The sequence below is a fragment of the Myzus persicae genome, unplaced genomic scaffold (assembly GCF_001856785.1).
Source record: "Myzus persicae strain clone G006 unplaced genomic scaffold, MPER_G0061.0, whole genome shotgun sequence".
Lineage (NCBI taxonomy): Eukaryota > Metazoa > Arthropoda > Insecta > Hemiptera > Aphididae > Myzus > Myzus persicae.
Genome location: NW_019101919.1, coordinates 306,464 through 327,628, shown reverse-complemented (window position 1 = coordinate 327,628; position 21,165 = coordinate 306,464). Strand labels below are relative to the sequence as shown.

General features: G+C 28.0%; 1 non-coding gene across 1 annotated transcript; it reads right to left on the bottom strand.

Moving 5' to 3' along the window:
* Nucleotides 1-20,530: 20,530 nt before the first annotated feature.
* On the bottom strand, nt 20,531-20,603 carry Trnam-cau. Its single transcript has one exon. It is a non-coding gene; the product is annotated as a tRNA-Met (tRNA).
* Nucleotides 20,604-21,165: the final 562 nt, after the last annotated feature.

The following is a 21,165-nucleotide window of genomic DNA, read 5'->3' as shown; positions in this document are numbered from 1 at the left end:
GCCGACGCGAGGGTTCATTCGTATAATAAAATTAGTATAAATATATAAATGATACGATATATTGTACAAGAAATGCGCGAAGACTTTAATCTACTTTAATTATACAAGTGAGCCGTCGCGGGATACCAGACAGATGTGAATCATAAAAATTATTTTCTATAGAAAATATGCATGAAAATTGAAAGGATGGTTTATTAGAGGAAATACAAACTAACATGGTATAATAAAAAATAAAATATTCAGATTTAAAAAAAAAATTATTCTGTATTTTAAAAGCGCATAAGATGTTTTGTGTGTACGTTTAAACGCAGTTGCGCACGTTGCACTTATGCGTGCATGGCGACGTTACCACGAAAAACGCTGATCTCACCCGCTGCATTATATTATGTTTCACATCAAAAAGTCTAGTTTTTTGTGTATTTCACAATAATTGTTAAAGTGACTATTGTTTTGTTTTCGAAGAACCGCATCAAATATAAACCTATTTTAGGGACTTAAATATTTACTAATCCAAATCAGTAAAATTTCGAACAAATAAAGAGGAATTTAAGAATTTTTAAATTAAAATATAATGTTAGGTAATGTACGAGCAATGCCCTGATACTCTCACCATATTGAGATGTTTAAATGTAGATTTTTAAGTTCCTAAGACAGGTTATTATTATAAAGATGATAATGAATATCGATAATTCTACCATGGATACCAGACACTCGTGGAGGTACACAATGTTGTCAAAATTTTGACCTCAATAGAATTTTAGATCATATAATGATTTCATACATAAATAATTCTAGGATAATTTTTTTTTTTTATTTAACTTACCTACAGGTTAGTAAAATATTTTACAGGCCCTATACACTCTTAGAATGTTGGATTAAACACGTTTATACACTACAGTGGGCCAACGGTTTGTATGAGATAATGGTCCATCGGGACGAACTAACCCTTTCCCAAATGTATACGAATAAGTCCAAGAGATGACCTTTCGTTAGACGTATATATAGGTATATGTGTGTTTGTGTTTTAGCATTTTGTGATTCCCTCTTTTTCTCTTCGTCAGTTATATTTTTTTGAGAACACGAGACGACAAAAATATAGCTGAGCTTTGCTGGAGAACTTTAAGCATATATTGTCCTCTATGAAGGCCCACTGGGACATTGGATTTACAACGAACGAGTTCAACCAAGTTTGACCGATGGACCGGAAACTGCGTGTTCGTATATTCTATACAGTGTGGTTTAGATAGGCTTCCAGTATTATATGCAAAAGCAGTAGCTATTTGTATTATAATAAACAAGCCATGATGTTTGAAAATTTTAAAACCAAAATCTTATTAGTGGCACGCTCCGCGAACAACCTTAGTATAAGAAAATATTTTATTTTTTAATTATTCCATCGTCTCCGGAACTACACTGACATTATTGTATTAAACTTACATAATGTGAATAAAATTAAAATGACTTTACCCATATAACTTATGAAATAAACACACAAACCGCATTTACATTTTTTAAGCACATCAATATCAAAATCCCTGATTTTAGTTAAAACTGATCAAACCAGCTAATTACAATTTACGTTACATAAATGATAAATAAAAAAATGTAAATATTTTTACCATGGTATTTAAAATTATTTAAAATAGTATTTATTTTTTTTAATTAATTTGTTTTTGATTTTGTCAAACGATTGGCCTATTTAAATATAAATATTTGCGATTGCTGAGATAATTTGCTAGTAAAAATGCAAAGTATAGCATTAGTATAACAATTATTCTTAAGTATAAAAAATTTATGTTTTATAAATGCAAGGTAAATGGAGTTTTTTATACAGTATACTTTTATTGTAATATAATATTAAGTAGATATAATTAACGATGGCACATTATTCAAATATATTTTTAATTAATTTAATTTTTAAGAGCAATAAAGTAAAATAAAAAATCTTCAATATTGAGTATAGCTATGAAATGTATTTTATAATTTTAGTGGAAATTTTATTAATATGACTAACTTTTACTATTATTATCTGATGAATTTGAAAATCAGAATCGAATCATTCAATATTTAATATTACTTTAATATTAATATATAATACTGTATATTATGTGATCAAACAAAAAATTAATATTGAAACAAAATAAAACCTTAAAATATTTACTATTGCAAATAAGTTGAAATGATTTATTTTAGTTCAATAAACGATTGACATATAAGTGACACAAATAAAATAATTTTTCATAATAAAATCATACCAAATAAAATTATGTTAAAAAAATATCAAAACTATTGTTTGATACAAATTATATTGTTTTAAAATTAATAATACTGAATAAAGAATAAATATTTTATTATGTGTGGTAAATTTTTTATTTTATTCAAATTCTAAATAGTACAAATTGACTGTTTACTATATACCATATTCTGTAAAAAAATACATATTCAATTTAATTTATTGTTGTTGATAATAGGTGTGCTGTGTTAGAGCTAAAAAATAAAACATTTAATGTGATCATAAAGTATCAACTAATATTTTTTTCCATTTATATATTTTTTAAATGTATTTATACATACTAGTACATTATTTTCTTTTTGGTATTAAAAAAAAAATGTTTACAATCGTTCTTTTATATTATACGATTAAATTTGATAACAGTTATTTTGTGGGGTTGTAAATTTAAAAATAAAATGTATGAAAATAATGTTGAGTATAAAACAAAAATAGCAAGTAAATATTTTATATTTTAAACTGCTCATATTATATCGCATGACAAATGACGATGCGATGTTAAATTATCCTCAAGGGACAAATGTATGACGTTTTATGTTTTACATTTCATATAATTTTAAAATCAGTAAAATTAGCTATATGGAGAATTATTGATAAGATAAATCTGTATTAAATGGTACCTAAGTTGTAATGGACGAATTTAGATAAACTCCAGTCGCAATAATAATTACTGTCAATATATAATATTGAACATAAATAAATATTGACTGTGCGTCATTTGACTGGTGGCATTTTTTATTTTATTAACAAAATCAATTAAAGTAAAAACTTTTTCGCTGTCAGCATTTATTACAAACTAATACTTTATTAATTAATACTTATATATTCCAAATTTTTTACATTGGGTTAATGCACTTACTTTGTTTCAAAATATTTCACTAAACCAAACAAACCTGCTTTGATGGAATAAAAATACCATAACTTTAAAATAATATTAATTTTTATACTGTTAAAGAATTATAAAAAAATGTTATTGTTACAAATGCAAGATTATTTATCAAGTTTTCGGAAAATTTAATGAAGTAATTTTGATAAAAGGATAAATACTAAATGTAAAAATAAATAATTATTTACATTTACTCACTCTTATTCTTATCTACAATCTAATTATACACAAAATATCAGTAGAAGTTAATTAATTAGTATTATTACCTATCGTAGTATTTTATAATACTAGTAAAATGTAAGAAATATTCAACAAGATACTAATTGAACTGTTGATACTTGATACTAAAAGTAAAAGGTTGTTTGAACTTATTTTTACAATGAATTGAGACAATATTTTAATAAAAACAGTAAATTTCCGAGATGTAATAATGATTTTCAATAATAATTTTTACGTTTTTAATTACTTTTAGATAGCTATAGATGGCTTTTAGATACCTATAGAGCTAATTTATTTTATTCTAACAAGAAAAATATTATGTTTTTACATACCCTGAGTAATATAGTTTTATACCTGGATCGGGATTTATTTTATTAATTTACAAGATCGTACAATAATACCGTAATTATTTTAATGGCAAATGGTGGATACTTTGCTCTCTGAGAAATATAAAACACGTAAGATCCGTTTAATTACAATGATTCTTTCATAAGTACCTACGTTTTATAAAACCCATAGCGTTGTTCCAATATGGAATTTACAAATGTACTTATCTTTTTGGTTGGAAGCAGTACGAAAATACTCGATACAAAAGGTAATTTTGAAATTACAAGTTTAAACGTATAACTCTTACAGATAGTAAAGCAACGTGTGGGGTCCTCTACATAGCTGTATATATAGATTTTAATATTAAATTAAAACATTAAACAAAACTTTAAAAAGTTTAAAATTCAACTAGCACAACAAAGTGGTGAGTTTGTCCTGAGTATTATTATCAAATTATTTTAAATTTAAAAAAAACATACCAAATGTCATAGTTTAAATAGCTTTTATATTTTAAATTGGTTTACGCTTGTCTTAAATGTTATTCAAAGCTATGAAGATTCTTAGTTTATAAAATTGCGTTAAAATAAAATATTTTACCATACATGTATGGATGTATATTTGTTTTTAATTCAAATTTTAAGAAAATAGATGAGAACAAAACATTTAAATATTATTTGTAAACTCTATGTGGCCCACGTGGCCTAGGGTTTTTTATCAATAAAAGAAAAAAATGTTAAAACTTAACTGTTTAAATGCCAACGTATCTACGTTCTAATACTCGTTTAATAATACACTCCCAAACTACTTATGAATCTTTTCGGTTATTTAGCCACCAATAACATTTTCTTATTTCTTATGGGGGGATAGGTTATTTACATACCGGCTTATTTTTATTAATACAGTTATCTAACACGCCATTCTTCCTTGCATATACCTGCAGATGAAAAGGTCATTAAGTCTAGCCATAACCGAACGACTTAACTGCCATACTGTTACTTGTTAGTAGTGTTTAAGTTATTATTTGGTGAACATGAATTTCTTACGTCTCTCAAAACTAATCGAAGAGGAAAGTGATGCTATTTATTTATTTATGTGATTTATATATCTATTTATTTGGGGATTTTGGTCGGTTTAATTTGCAAAATGAAATGATTTATTTTTATTTAAAATGTATCAATAAAATGTATTATACAATAATATACTCTAGTATACATTAAATAACTTATCCTATACCACCAAATAATGTAAATAAGTCGGTATATGCTCAGTAGTATGAAAATTTTAATGGCGACCAAAGAGTTCCGGTTATTATTTGTCATCAACAAAAGCAAAATCAGTAGAAATGTAATGGCTAATAATTAGGCTTGTGGTCAGTATGAGTAAGTAAGCCCTTAAACCTTATGGACCTAACCTTATATCAATTACTTTAATATAACATTCATAATCATTAATTTGTTGACAGCAATACAAACGATAAGAAGGTACCTACAGGTAGCATTTGATGTTTTTGAGAAAATAATTCTTAGTTGGGTTAGGTCCTTTAAGTTTTTTATTAGGTAAGGCCATTTTTTTCTGAATAATTAACAAAAATTACAATAATTGTATACCAGAATATTATATATTGACGACATTTATTATGATAATATTGTTCTGCCTCCAAGAATATTGTTTTGATATCAATAATTTAAGTGTAAGTATAGTGAAAATGTAATATTATTATATAACTAACTACAGTATTGTGACAAACACAAGTTATTGCAATAACAATTAAACTTAAGTACCTACGCAATATTAAAAGCTTTTTGAAATAATAACAGAATAAAACCGAACACCTTCATAACGTAGATAGGTACCTCTATATTATAATATTATTATTAAATAATGCACATTTGCATGGAAGGCACTGAATTGCATACTCCATGCGCCGTTCTACGAATTGAATTTGTTGAAAATAATTTTACCAATCTTTACAGTATAATATTTTAAAATTAATTTTCTATAAAAACTGAAAATTGCAATTAAAAAAAAATGTATACACAAGTATATGATGATCAAACGCAATATTGACATATGATGAAAAAATTCCAATAACCACTTCAAATGTTTCAATCCCAAAATCAAAATGTTATAGTTCAACGTGTACACTACTTTTCATATATTTTACTGTCCAATCACCATTTATAAAAATAATATTATAATATGCAATTATATTCATACCTATAAAGGACGATTTTTTCCTTAATAACACGATTGCATCATGATGTTCATATCCGAGTTTCAAATTATGTTATAATATAATATAACACCTATAGTTAGTTTGTTATCACATATGGTGATTCACATTTAATTGTGCCTACACTCACGACTTCTACAAATTTCAATTTTTTTTGAAATATTTTATTCTAACATAGTTTGATATTATTCCAACGCAACGATTTTTAATCTTTAACATTTTTAGTTTTTTTAGTGACATAATACATTTTTTATTTTATTTTATTCAGAAACAGAAAGTTTCCAAAAACAACGATGAATAAAATTCAAATTTTGAAAAATTAGTCAAGTAGTTACAATGTATTTAGAGTTAAGATGAATTAACCAATATTTTTTTTTGGAGGTGCCAATCCACTTTAAATTAAAAACTAACAAAATGTTGCCATCTAATAAAAAATAATATTTCCAAAAACAGTTATAACTTTTTCAAACATTGAGTGTCGGCACATAAACGGATCACCTTATTGTCTTGTTATACATTATTTTAGATTATTTAGTAAATTAGAATGAATAGGTGTTTACATTATATACGTATTATTTTGAGAGCATTTTGGAGTAGAATGAGTTCCTATCTTAAACTTGATGGTGGTTAAACAGTAAACACAACACCAGCTTTTTCGGCAACATAAATGTTTTGTTGTTATTAAAAAACTATTAATAGTAGAAACGATAAACTATTCTCCGTTACATATATTATTTTTTTGTATGAAAATAATTTAAAAATATTTAGACTTTCTAATTCCTAATTGTATTTTTTAAGTTAATTATATTATTCAACGATACTTCGGTATTGACTTAACAGGAAGGTTATAATTTAATGACAATATTATATGATACCATAATGTTTGTTTTAATTTATTAAAAAATATTTGAATGAAGTTAAAAAACTGTATGATTGATAGAAGAAAGTGAATCACGTATTGTCATGATATACAATGTATAGGTAATAACATAAATTATTGCTTTACGAATTAAATACAACTATTTTTACTATCTATATATAAGATAATTATTGCTATAGGAATCTATATGTTTACATTATTCATATAATATATTCTACTTGCATATTAATTTTTGTACACGCAAACTATATGACTAATATATATTTCTTTTCATTTTTTTATTCACAGTTCTGTCACCTATATTTCAAGCTAAAGTTTCTACATAAAACATTTTGCATTTTGTCAGTTCTATGTCAAATGAAGAATAAAACCACATTTTTCAAAAACTTTTGTACATGAGTATTAAATATTATACACACATATTTTGAACCTCAGGGTGGACCACATCACAAGAAAGTTTCTCACCCGTGAGATAAAAACAATATCAGATAATATATATGTATACGTTTATAAGAAACGCGATGGCCATTTTTATACTCCTACAGTGATATGTGTTAGATATTTTTTTTATCTAACATTTGATTTACATCGTAACTTTACACTTCGTAGTTAACTAATATCGATACACCCCAGACCACATCATTCTTTCAAATAAAAACTATTGTTTCTTTCTTTTAACTTTCATCTTCTTCGATGTTTTTTCTATACAATTTAAATTGATGGAAGCGATTTCCATGATTGTTTTTGTCCAAATTTCGATTTAATTTTCTTAATTCTATAATTTATTTACATTATTGTTTTTTTTTTTTTTGTTATTTATCACCATAAAAGTTGTTGTACTGAAATATAGATTACACTTATGACATTTTTGTTATTTTCAGTTTGTTAAAATACGGATACGTTTTTTTTTTTGTTACAATGTTTAATCAACCGACACGTACGAAAAATGAAACCTTAATAATAACCGTTTTACCAGCTGGTGGTTTTAAAAAGTAATCAGAAGTCAAGCCATTTCTTTGGCAAAATTTCCACCGGACCTGTACTCGGTGCGAAAAACTTTGAGCATTAAGGCCGACACCTTGTCGTTGAATTTCGAGTAACGTCCAAAATGATAATTTAGGCTGTTATTTTTAAAACACATTTTACGCGGAATCAAGGTGTTTTGACTTCTACAGAAAATTGGTATTTAGAAGAAAATGATGATAATATGGTGGTTTTTGGGAAACTTTCATCTCGAAACTAATTTTAAAATACACTCTATTCTTGGAATTCAAAAAATTGTGTCATACTTATGATAAGAGTTGCACCATTTTAATTATGTCCTATACCTATTATAATACATTAATTTTATAAATCTGTTATAAATATTATGTTATGGCAGTACAATAGTTTGATTAAAATGGTGAGATAAAAGTAGGTACTGTTTCAATAACATGTTCTGTAGAAGTTATAAAAATACAACTAATATAATAAAATTCTATGGTAATTGATGAATTTTTTTAATAGGAGCATAAATATCATTGAAGATTTTATTCAATATAAATAATTGTTTAAATATGACATTTTAGCATTGAACTGCAATAATATTACAATAATAATTATTATTATTTGTCTATATAATATTATTCGTATCAAAATAGTATTATATGTGTCAATAGTGTAACTTACTGTCCTTAGCTCTACAATTATAATGTGGGGATCCTTACGAGTGGTACAGATTCGACAACATCATCGGTCGATGCCTGATTACCTACGTGTTTTTAATTTATTCTAAGCATTTGGCATGTTATTATTTTTAAGTTATGTGGTTCGATGGCTGAAAATATTGTATTTATTTTGTGGTCAAAGGTGCACGACGAGAGGACGAATCGAAGACGATTACCAAATGTGTTCCATTAAATTAATACCTACGGTCATTGTCGGGCCCTCGAAGTATGGGTACAGTATTTTAATCGTTTTTCGGTTTAAAACGTATGCCTATTTATCATGGTCTATAATATTAAAGTTTAATAATATAATGATTAACACACCTGTTTCGTCGTCGACGATGGCCGAGGACGCCTTGTTGGGCGCTCCGCCGCTGCCGCTGTCCACGGAAGCACGGACCGTGACGATCAGCAGACACCCAAGCGAGCATATCAAGAGCACAGCCGTCTTCATGTCGCGCGACTTACGCGATCTTTGTCGACGAAATGACGGAAAACGACGGAAAACTCGAAATTTGCAAAAAAAAAAAAAACTAGAAAACCAAAAAACCGTTATTTCGCGGAAAAACGCACTGATCGTTTGTAAACAGCAAAAATGTCTTAAAACATGAGACGAAAAAAATACAAAAAAAAAAAAAAACGGACGCTAAAAAGCCCCTCTTGAGGAGGGTACGGGAGTCAAGTCATCGCTCCAGAGGCGGACACACGTCGTATTACCGTCTGGACTCGGGGAGGAAGTCGTCCGCGATCGCTAGACCGAGCGGTGCCGGACCGAGAGCGGAAACTACGACGGCGACGAACGTCAAAAATCGTAACAGCCTAAATCGCCGAAATTATTGTTGTGACGCGTGTGAAGGCGACGGCGGCTGTGGTTTGGCGCACTTTATTTATTATTATTATTATTCACAGTAATATTATTATAAACACGCGCGCGCGGCGCACACACGGGAGACACGGACAACGGCAATGTGCGTCGAACGCCGGTCGCCAGATGACTGCTAACCACCCGATCCGGTCGCATACGCGGAGTGCCCGTCGTGTGTGCCCGTCGTCGTCGGCGGCGGCGGCGGCGGCGGCAGCAGCGCGCGCGGAGACTTCGTCGTCGTCGTCGTCGTCGTCGTCGTCGTCGTCCGTCGTCCGTCGCTGCGGAGCGGCAGCGGCCGCATTCGACGCGACGTGTACCATTTGCCGCCGACCCGGCGGGGATGTACCGCCGGACGAGTGGTTGTACGACTATTACCTATAATACTAATAATAATAATAATAATATGATACATATTATTATTATTACTATTATTTTTATTTTTATTGTAAGCGACCGAGCGCGGTGTGAGTGCGCCATCAATCATTCCGGATCCGGGGGGTATGTGGGGTCGCGATCCCCCTCCCCCCCCCTCACATCGAAAGTCAGCGGTCGGCAGTCGGCAGATTGTCGACTAGAGATTATATTAAGTTTATGTACCTTCAGAAACATTTTTATTCGTCCGTTTGATCAAGAGACGTGGTAATTATTATTATATTACACGCATTATAATTACATTTTAGAATTGACAGAGATGTTCAAAAATATTTTTTTATGGACACCTTTTATCATTGCCGAAATAGACATAACTGTAAATATAAGTACGTATAATATTATTCTAATTCATAATGCATTCACAAGTGTATTGAAATATATATATTATTTTCATGTGTTTTTTAATTTTTATGATTTTTGGGTTAAATTGAATTTTGGTTGTATATTTACAATATTAAATTATACAAATAAGCATTACTTTACTGACAATATTTTATTGTACAACTTTTAGAACATTTAGAATTTATTTATTTTTCATCAAGTACCTTATTAATTAATACCTATACGGCTATACCTATATTATTATCATCATAATACTCATTTCTCATCATTACATTAATGAGCATTAGAACGGTGAATTATTTGTTAATATTAATAAGTAATATTAATTATTACCTATTTATTTTACTTTTTTCGTTATAAGTTATAACTATTGAGACCATCATAAAATACAGGATAATCCGCCAAACGTACTCACCCTCACTGATATCCGTTAAAAATGTATCTAATTTAGGATTTTCAGATATACTTTATAATAATAGTTAGATTTTTTTTACCATTTCATTTTATTTAAATGAGTACCACTCTTACTTAATTTAAATTATTAACCAGATGAAGGTTTTTAACATATTATTGATACTCATAATTCGAAATTAAGTATTTTTTGAGTAATTAAGTTTTACTTACATAATATCATAGACCCATAGTGATAGGTTTATAAGATATTACGGGGGCTATGACATATTGAAAATTATAACAATAAAATTGTTAATTTTTTTAAATTTTAAATTTTATTTTATTGTTTTATTAACACTAGACTAAATATTACATATTTTTTTTTAAATGATTTACAAACCATTGTTAAGGTTGGCGGTTAAGGTTGTGAATCGATAACATTAGTATTATTATTTTATCGTGAGACGCTGTCATCGTGATTATATTTTATTCACTTGAACTGTTTTCAACGCAGTACATGTCTTTTTTTAACTATAAATATGTTTGGGTTATCATTTAAATGTTTAGTTACAATTTTCATTTTTATAATAAATTACAATTTTCGCTTTTTTAATCATACATCAATTCCATTGGCTTACCAATAGTACATAATTCAATGTCCACAGAAATAATATTTAAATAAATTATCTAAAATATAATAAATCACACGGACTAATTTAATTCTTGTTATACATTTTGAATTTCCTCTTGTCAATACTCATATATTATGATAGATATACATGATATTAAATTCGTTACTTACACAAATCCATTCAATTGATCAATGATCCGGAACATTGATTTTGTGTTATGGGTTGATTAATTTTTCAGAATGTTAACATATTTTGGAGAACGATATTATAATGTTAAAGATCTTAAGACGAAACACACACATAGCGATCGATTCGTTTGAGGCGTCACAGGGCCTCAATTTTCAGTACAGTTCGAGGAACCACACTTCGTGTCTTAACTAAAGGATCATTATAACAGTTTTATTTTACTAAGAAATTGAACGGCATTCCTAGTTTGTATAGTACAAGTTATAATATAATATTATCTTTTTCGGAAAAACTGTAGAAAATTAAGTAAAATAAATATTAGATTCAATATTATATCTATTTTATATTTTTTTTAAACCATTTCTGAGGACCGTTATCCGTAGTACAAGTATACATTTTAACAACTACCATAAAATAACATATCCTAAATGTTCAAACAAATAATTTGCAGTTGGAGTAATGTGGGATCAAGTTTTTAATAAATAAGTTTATAATGTTGTCACAGTCGCTCTTTAAATTAACAATGTATAGGTAAATAATGGAAATTCGGGTGTTGTTAGTATACTTTGATTATAAACATTAGAGATAGTGTGCTTGGTAAATCACCCTATTTATAAACTTATAAACAGACAACAGTTAAGATATTATATTTAAGTTTGTAGACTAAATTGGTTGCAGCGATGAATTATAATATTTTTATTATACCTAATGTAAATATAGCATTATTAAAAATATTTTTAATTTTATTTTTATAATGTAAATTTGTTTAATATTTTAATTGATTGCTCAATTTAATAATAAACACGACCAGTTTATGGCAAACCGGACTACTAGCAACGCATGTGACACGTCTTATTATTAGGTATTATTTTTTATTTATATTTTGTACCTATACATAATAATATACTTATTTAATAAGAATAATTGTATAAACAATACGATATTTCATATTCCTATGTTCCAAACGATGAAATATATTGTACAAAAAGTATCAATTAAGTAGGTACATAGGAATACTGAGTTTATTTTAGGCATATTTATTATCATTATTAATATTAATTATTAATACATGCATCCCACAGATTTGATCAAAATTAAAAATTGTATTGTAACTGGTCATCATAATATTATTATTAGGTATTAAAAGAAAAACAAAATAGTTTTTAAATAATTTTTAAATGCGTAAATTAAAGTAAAATAGATTATTCAATGCACCGTACACATGACATCTATATACTAACTCTGAAGATAACTTACAGTTATGAATCTTAAACATTATATTATATTAGAAGAACACATAATATAATATGAAATTATCTTTTATTTTTGTATAAATATACCAGTTGATTATTGTTTAATATTTTCGTCAGAAATTATAATTAATTAATTGATAAACTAGGTATTATAAAACTATTTTGCTGTGTAATTATAGCCTATAGGTATTATATTATCATCGGAAAAAAAAAAATTATAAATTTTACACCGCAATTGGCCAGTAACGTAAATACTTTACAAACAAATAAAATCATAACGTATTTAAAATGTATTAAATTAACATCACCCTATATAATTTAAATTTTAACATAATATTTTTAAATTAATAAATTATGAAAAACAATAAACAAATGATATGGTAAAAATTATAATATTTATTAATAATAACTAAAATCCACTTAATAGTTAATAGTTGAACAGTTTAATAATGCTTTTATATTTAACTGTTTTTTTTTTTTGACACTGTACTAAATAAACAATTTTATTTTATCTATGTGTAGGTATACTCGTATCATTGTTCATTGAAGTTCAAATGAGTGCCACTTAAAAATGTAAAATAATAATATATACTTACTACCTACATAATAATGATAGATACCGAAAAATAGTATAATCCATTGTGTATATTATTATTTTTGAACAAATGTTAATTTACTGGTGCTATCAGTGTTGTTAAAAAAACTACTTTTTAAATAAAATATGAAATAATTTTATGTTTGTGAAACCTAAAATTGAATAATCTCAACTACATCTACAGCCTATACACATTACACCTATACTATTACAAGTCTTATATATATAGTATAGACTTTAATATTATTATAGGCTCTATACCTACTTAATGATAATCGACATACAGGTTTTGACGGGGAGTGGTATTTTCACGTGTTCCCGTTTCACCTGTAAAGACTATCAATCAAAACACCATAGGTCTACTTTTTAGATATTATTGTGATAAAAAAAAAAAATACAAACATTTTTTTTTTTCTATGAATTGATTATAACAGCTTGTCTACAATGGTATCTAATTTTTTCCTTATTCTCGTAAATAAATACCGCTTGTTCTTATTTATTTTTGCAAGAAAAGGAGAATGCTGGGTGATATTTGCGACTTCTGTCGAGATAACGAAATCATTATAAATCATTATAATCATATATTTTGTAGGTAACTTCTTATAGTTTTGATTTTGTTCATTAAGAATATATTTCACAATCTGTAGTTAGTAAAATTCTTTGCAGTAGTAAGCGATAGGTTGAATGGATAGTATTTAGTCTTGCATGAAGAATCTATTCGTTGATAGTCGAGTATTTTTATCCAAATAGGTGGTCATGACATCATATTTTTCCGATTCAGCTGACTTCCTATAGTTCTGATATGAGAGAATTGCGATGCTTGGAGATAAAATAATTAATATAATAATACCCAATAATATGTATATATTATTATCGTTGACATCAGATACTTTTAAAATTGTTTTTCCTTCGACGACTTGACCTATTTACAATATTCACGGAACCGTCCAATTCAGCGGTTTTCAAACTTTTTTTTTTCGTTTACCACTCATGTGTATTACTAATCTGTTAATCATCACTTATGTCTATTTCCATGTGACCATGTTCAAACTCAATTTAAAATATTAATTTATTTACTCTCCGTTCTATCACTTTGTGGCCTTTCGCGTATCGACATGTAGTCTTCAGCGTGAAATGGTCACAAATATATTCTAGTAAATTTTTATTTTCTAAAAATATTGATAGTCAAATCATTAATTTTATTTCTCTAGTTTTTTAACTTTGCTATTCGACACCTAATTTAAAGCACAGCAGTTGAATACTTTTCGTATTATTTTTTCTTTCTTATGGCTTTTGGAATCTTCAACCAGTAGTTTCATTATAGTGAGATTACTTGTATACAAGCGATTTTCTCCAAACCATTGGATCATGCACAAATTATTATGTTACGTACTATATGCATGTGTATTATACCGGAAATAAAATATTTTGTCTGATACATAATAATATGCACGTTGTTTGACAAGAATTTTCAATTTAAAAGTTTGACGGAAAGAGTTCATTTTTCCTAAATAATATGAAGTAGGTATACATAAAAGCTTTATAAAATATTGTTTTGTATGCTTTTAAATATTAAACGCTTACAAAACAAAAGCGAATTGACGATTTCATTAATTTATTAAAAGTCAACAATGCAATATAAAACCTAGAAGTATAATATGAAAAACTATATTATATATTTTATACTAATAGATACCTCGTGCTTATTTATATATTTACAAAAGACTGCTTTCATCAGAAATTATAAATCTCTATAAACATCATATGCCAAATTGTAAATTCGACGAGAATGTTGAATTCCATACAATTTTATTTTTATTCTTAAAAAGGTTTTACTCGTTTCTAGTACCTTATACAGGTAAATAATGTGCTAAATTAATACCTATATACCTACCGCAAAGAGTATTTTTTATCTAAATCTTCGAAAATCAAACTGTAATACAATGATTGATTCAACGAACATGCTATTAATGTCTATTTTTGATTAACTTTATTTCTACTAACATTTTGCTAGATATTGTATTTGTAATTTTTAAGTTATCCGTCAATTATATTAAATTAACCGTACAAAAATCATTTTTTTTTCAATTAACGAATAATAATATATTTCTATATTGATTGTATTTTAAAATGATAAGATAACATTGTTGATATTTGTTGACATTTTTTAATAGATAATTTTATTTAAATGCTATATTTTTAGAGTTCACACTATTTGGTCATTTATCAACCCTTCTGCGGTGCGTGATGGGATTTAACTTTCGCCACCCAACTTAACCAAAACTACTTTCAAATAACCATGATCAAAATAGTAAGAGGCAGGAAATTCTCCATCAAAATTATTCAACTTTTTTATCTCCCCCTACACAATAATAAGAACCACCCTAATATATATATACTATTATTTTCATTTTTTATTTTTTACCACGTTTCAACCGGCGTGGTGCATATGAGTTTATGCTGCATATTAAGTTGAATGTTATAATCGTTGATCCTTCTCGTTAACCAAAGGAATTGTACCATAGGAGAATACAGCCGAAAGTACTCACTCGTAATATATGCTTGTACATATAATAACGTATACGATTATACTCTTTAAATTTTTGTATTTGGCGTATACCTTCGTATGTAAAATAATGTTTTTATAAAACTCACGTACAGTGTACCATGACTCACTACGTTTCTTCAAGTATTAAATTGTGGTACCATTATGGCATTATGTAATAAATATACATCCATATTAAACATAATATATATATATATACACATATTGTCATTTAATATACATCGCTTTATTACTCAGAGGTGCCATTGTAGGGTAACGAGGTGTAGCAAATGCTAACCTACCAGTTTTATTATATGATCCACTGACTTCGCCCAGGCGTCATTAGACCATATGCAATTGAATTAAAAATATTATTAAAGATGCATCCTACCCCATGGCCCATGATTTTACCCCAAATGACGCCCCTGTCTATATAGTATAATATGGTGACTGTAGTGTGTTCATAATTATTATTTATATATGCCCTAAAAATGTTTTCAAAGAGTTTTGGAAAATTGCTAGTTCTGTTAAGGTAGGACTGTAGAAGTTCATAACCTTACTCAAGCCGCTGACCAATTTTTCCAATTCTCACCATCACAATATGTTCAACCTAATTAAATTCCCATACCTAATTTCTTCTAATATTTTATTATTCTTTGTTTATTATCAAGTTTAATTTTTTTTTTTTTATTGATGGAAATGAAAAAAAAATGGCACCACGAACCAGGCAACCACGAAAGTCAAATTCGGGCAGTTATAAGGTACATACTGCCTTATCATGGGCTGATTTTAGGAATCCTACTCGACTTAATATGTTTTCCACGAGTGTTTCAAATGGATTACTGAATGGTCAACATATTTTTCATTATTTTGCTGGAAATTCGATGGTGATATTATAATTTAATTAATATTATATTTTTATTTTAACACTTACTAATAATGAAACAATAAGAATTAGTGCATATAAAGATGCATACATTTTAATACATTACTGTTTATTATACAAATCTATGAACCCGTATTTCATACAAAAATATAATAATCACTACCGATCAATAAGCAGCTGGCTACTAACAACTTTAATCAGAACTATGATAATTCTGAATATTATTATTCATCACAATATTAAAAAAATATGTATGTGAGTCTATGTATGCAGTTTAATGGATTAAAACTTATTATACATATTACATACTGTACATACTACATAATAACTAATAATTAATTTTATTTGTAACAGATTATTTATAAGTTATAATCAAAATTGTAATAATTTTAAAGACGTTCATGTTTTATTAAAAATACATACCTAATAATGAAAAAACATTTTTTTTTTAATTAAAAATTGTATAATTATAAAGTTAGACATACCGACTACCGTAACTCCTTAATATTAGCTTATCGTACCCAATGGTTTATGCAGCAGTGAAATAATTAATCATAAAAAAAAAGTGCAGAATAATAATACTATCTATTTGCGACCTTTAAAAGTTTTAAAAACACAAAAGTGAAAATCGTACGAAGATATAATTGATAACAAATTTAAAAATAATAACATACTGCAGATGACATAATATCTTTAAATAGGTATAGAATATATTCTATCTATAAGTATACATGGGTACGTAAAAATGTTTATTACAATAATATTATGTAATTGTTATCGTAATATCAAGATTTTCACAAATCGATCAAAAAAACATCTTTTAAATATTATATAGAGCACCACATTGACACCGTATTGAAGTATTGTCCCTGCAATTGTCCGACTTCACCGACAACGGACAAATCGGGAAAATATTTCTTATACATTTGGTTGATTTGTTCGTTACATGTATACCCACACATAGTCAGTGGGATTCCTTTGAAGTTTATTGGTGTACGTTCCATCCGTTATATACCTACCTACTGCTTTTGCTGCTACTGCAAGCCAGTCCCGTACTATAACGATTTTTCGACCATAACAATACAAGACCGTAGGATTTGGGACGGGGACCTAGCTTAATAAGAGTTTCAGTTCCTGTTTCCGGTGTCCGGCAGAATCAAATCTCCAAGGAAATTAAATATACAAAATATACCTACGTACAACACACTAGTATAATATACAATGTTATATAAATGTACCCACCTACATTAATATAATATATACCGGGACTATAACATAGGATGCGGATGCGGATATATGTTACCGTTAGAAAATATTTGATATATAATATTATAACATGGAAATATATTCTAAATCAATATTGCTATAATATATAATACTGCTTTGAGGAAAAAAATACTATACATAATGATAATATGATAGTCCCATCATAGGTAAAAGTATAGTATTGTCATTATCATATACGTATATTTAGGAGAAATTCAAATGTTTTAATTGTTTGCGTTATATTATATGAAGCCGCTTTGAGATTAAAAGAAGCCTGCACTTTTTAATCGGTTGCAGTTTAGACGCATTTTCGTGAGAGTTGAATGTAGGTAGGTACATATTATTATTATTATAACATTGAATTGTATAGTTCTTGAATGCCTGCACACAATCGTTTCGCGCTAGAAATTGTAAAAAAATATTAATAATAAATGATGAATGAAAAATTGCATCTTTTAAAATTAATAGAAGGAGGCTTAACGTATTTTAGGTCTTTAATATAATTGATTACATTTTATAAGTAATGACAAATATTTAGTTTTCTTGTAGGCCCGTGGTTGGCAGTTTCACCGGCGCCGCGCTCAATAACGAATATGGAATGAGTGAACAACAAGAGGTTTTATCACTTTATCGTAGTAAGAAATCAAAACTATAATCGTAAACATTTTAAATATTTTAAACCCTAGAAAAATAAAATAAAAATGAAGTTGAAAATCGAATTGAAAATCATAAGACAATCAAATAAATATTGTGAAACGACATAAAAATCATAAAATTATAAAACCAATTTATTATTTGAAATTTGAGTCGGAAAGAAACAAATAGCAATAATTAAAATTGAAATAAAAATCGAACATTTTAGTTTTGTATTTTATTGTATAATGTTAATGTATACTCAAATTCTCAAGAACATTACCAATAGTCATCTCACATACTTATATCACAGTTTGATCGGTTATCCGTGGCACCTTTACACGTCATTAACCTCTTTACAGCTATAATATAGGTATATATATTAGGAAGGTACAAATGTACAATGTCATAGCGCAACGATTTGTGACAGAATACACACGAAATGTTCTTCCGTCATTAAAATAGCCTATATCGACTAAAAATAACTAGCTCTGTGCTTTTATTATTTGTTCTAGAGTGGTAGAATACTATGTGGTCTACTTACGAACTAATGCCGGAAGAATAGTATAATAAATCTATTTAGTATAGTACATTTTCACTATGTTAATTGCAATTTGTATAGTTATAGTTTAAGAATTTAATGTTGTACAATATACCTACAATAATATCACAGACAATCGGGTGCGCCACCCGTGTCCGAAAAAAATATTTTTATATTTAAAAAAATCTAAATTCGATTTGTTTTGTACTTATTCTTAATATTATATCAATATTAACATTAATATGATATTAGTGGTAATTGTTTACTCGTGTGTAAAGAAAGTGGAACAATTGTTTAGCCCCCCCCCCCTAACTCCCGAAGTTCAATTGTTGTAGACAGTTGTTGTATATAATTATAGACCTCATTGAGTCTCGACTGGCACTACTCCGAGTGCTCCAGGTTTTAATCGAAATCGTTTGAGACATATTAATATTATGTTATCAATTTGTGATATAAATAATTTATAAATATATGATTATTAATTAAAACAGATTATAATCTTTGTAATTGTATAGAGTATGTAAGTTTCTTAAAAATGACTGGAGCTCACAAGATCCCGTTTTTAAAAATAAATACTAATGCGTCTTCCCTCTCTTTACCACTTTCATCTTTTTGACAAAGCTGAGTACTGCTAAGTACTGAGCTAAGTATTTCTACTGCTTCAAAATGTGATGACAGACACGGGTGAAAAAAAAATACACCATTGTAAAACCAGTAATTATACATCTAAAATCTAAAGTTTAACAACCGTATCACGAGAAAAGCGAAGTTTTCAAAGCGTACAATTTTCTGTTGTTAAATACTTAAATTACAAGAACCAAGGCCTAACAGTATACCATGTTATGATTGTGTATGAATCGATACATCTCATTTAATTTTCGTGCAGAAACTGCCAAACCACATTTCATAAAATATTCTCGTGTAGGCTGAGTGTCGTTCCCTTTTGGATGATTCATCTTTCATTCGGTCAAATACACAGTTGATCACACAATAAATAAAAATGCTTAAGTAAAATATCTTTTCATACATGAACTAAAAGTACATAATTATATTAATTGTTTTAATGTAATAAATATATACCTACTTAAGACATTTGGGGGGGGGGGCTAACCTCCTCCTGTATACGGGTTTTTTCGGTGGAATATATCGAAGAAGTTGTAAACACTGTCAAAAAACAGAATCTGAAATTTTTTGCCGAACACAAAATTATGACGTGTTCGTCTCAACTATATTAAAAATGTTTTATATTTTGTAGTTGCGTACACTATATGTATATATATATCTATCTACAAAGTGATACTTGAAAAAATAATGTTATTTAGGTTCTTAGGGGATCTTAGTTTTTAGTTTTTTCTGAACGGTGTAGGGTATGTCAATTGTATTATACACTATTTTACAAGAAAATACTGCAAAAAAATTTTGCCCCAGGTGAGGATCGAACTCACGACCTTAAGATTATGAGACTTACGCGCTGCCTACTGCGCTACCGAGGCTTGTATTCTTCTCGTAATGTTTTGAGCTTTTAACCAATACTTTTTATAATATATTAACAGGCTCCATTGCCGATTTATTAGTATCAAAAATAGAGAGTTCGTATTTCAAGTGCTACAAATCTACGATGACATTAATAATCGTAGACCCATAAATAAAAGACATTTTTAAAGGTTTTAATTCGAATTATGTTTCGTTGGAATCAGATATTATTTTAAATTGTTCGTTGGTATGTAGGTACTTTACCTAAATTTTAATATTTATAAAACACTCTTTTGTCGTGCCATAAAGCCAGGGGTTAAAGAGGGGGGACGCTGGGAGACTCGGTCCCCCTACCTCTGATGACGGTTAAAAAAGAGTCAACTTGACCAAATTAGGATTTTATACATTGTACATAAAATTATATATGGAACGCTTAGAACTATATGGAGACGTATATTGGTCATTAGTCGACATTTTTAATTCTGGGTTAATTTGTTTGTTACGTCATATTTTTGTACGTATACAATTTATTATCTGTCATAGATTATCAAGATTTTTAGCTGTCCCAGCGTTAATGTTAAT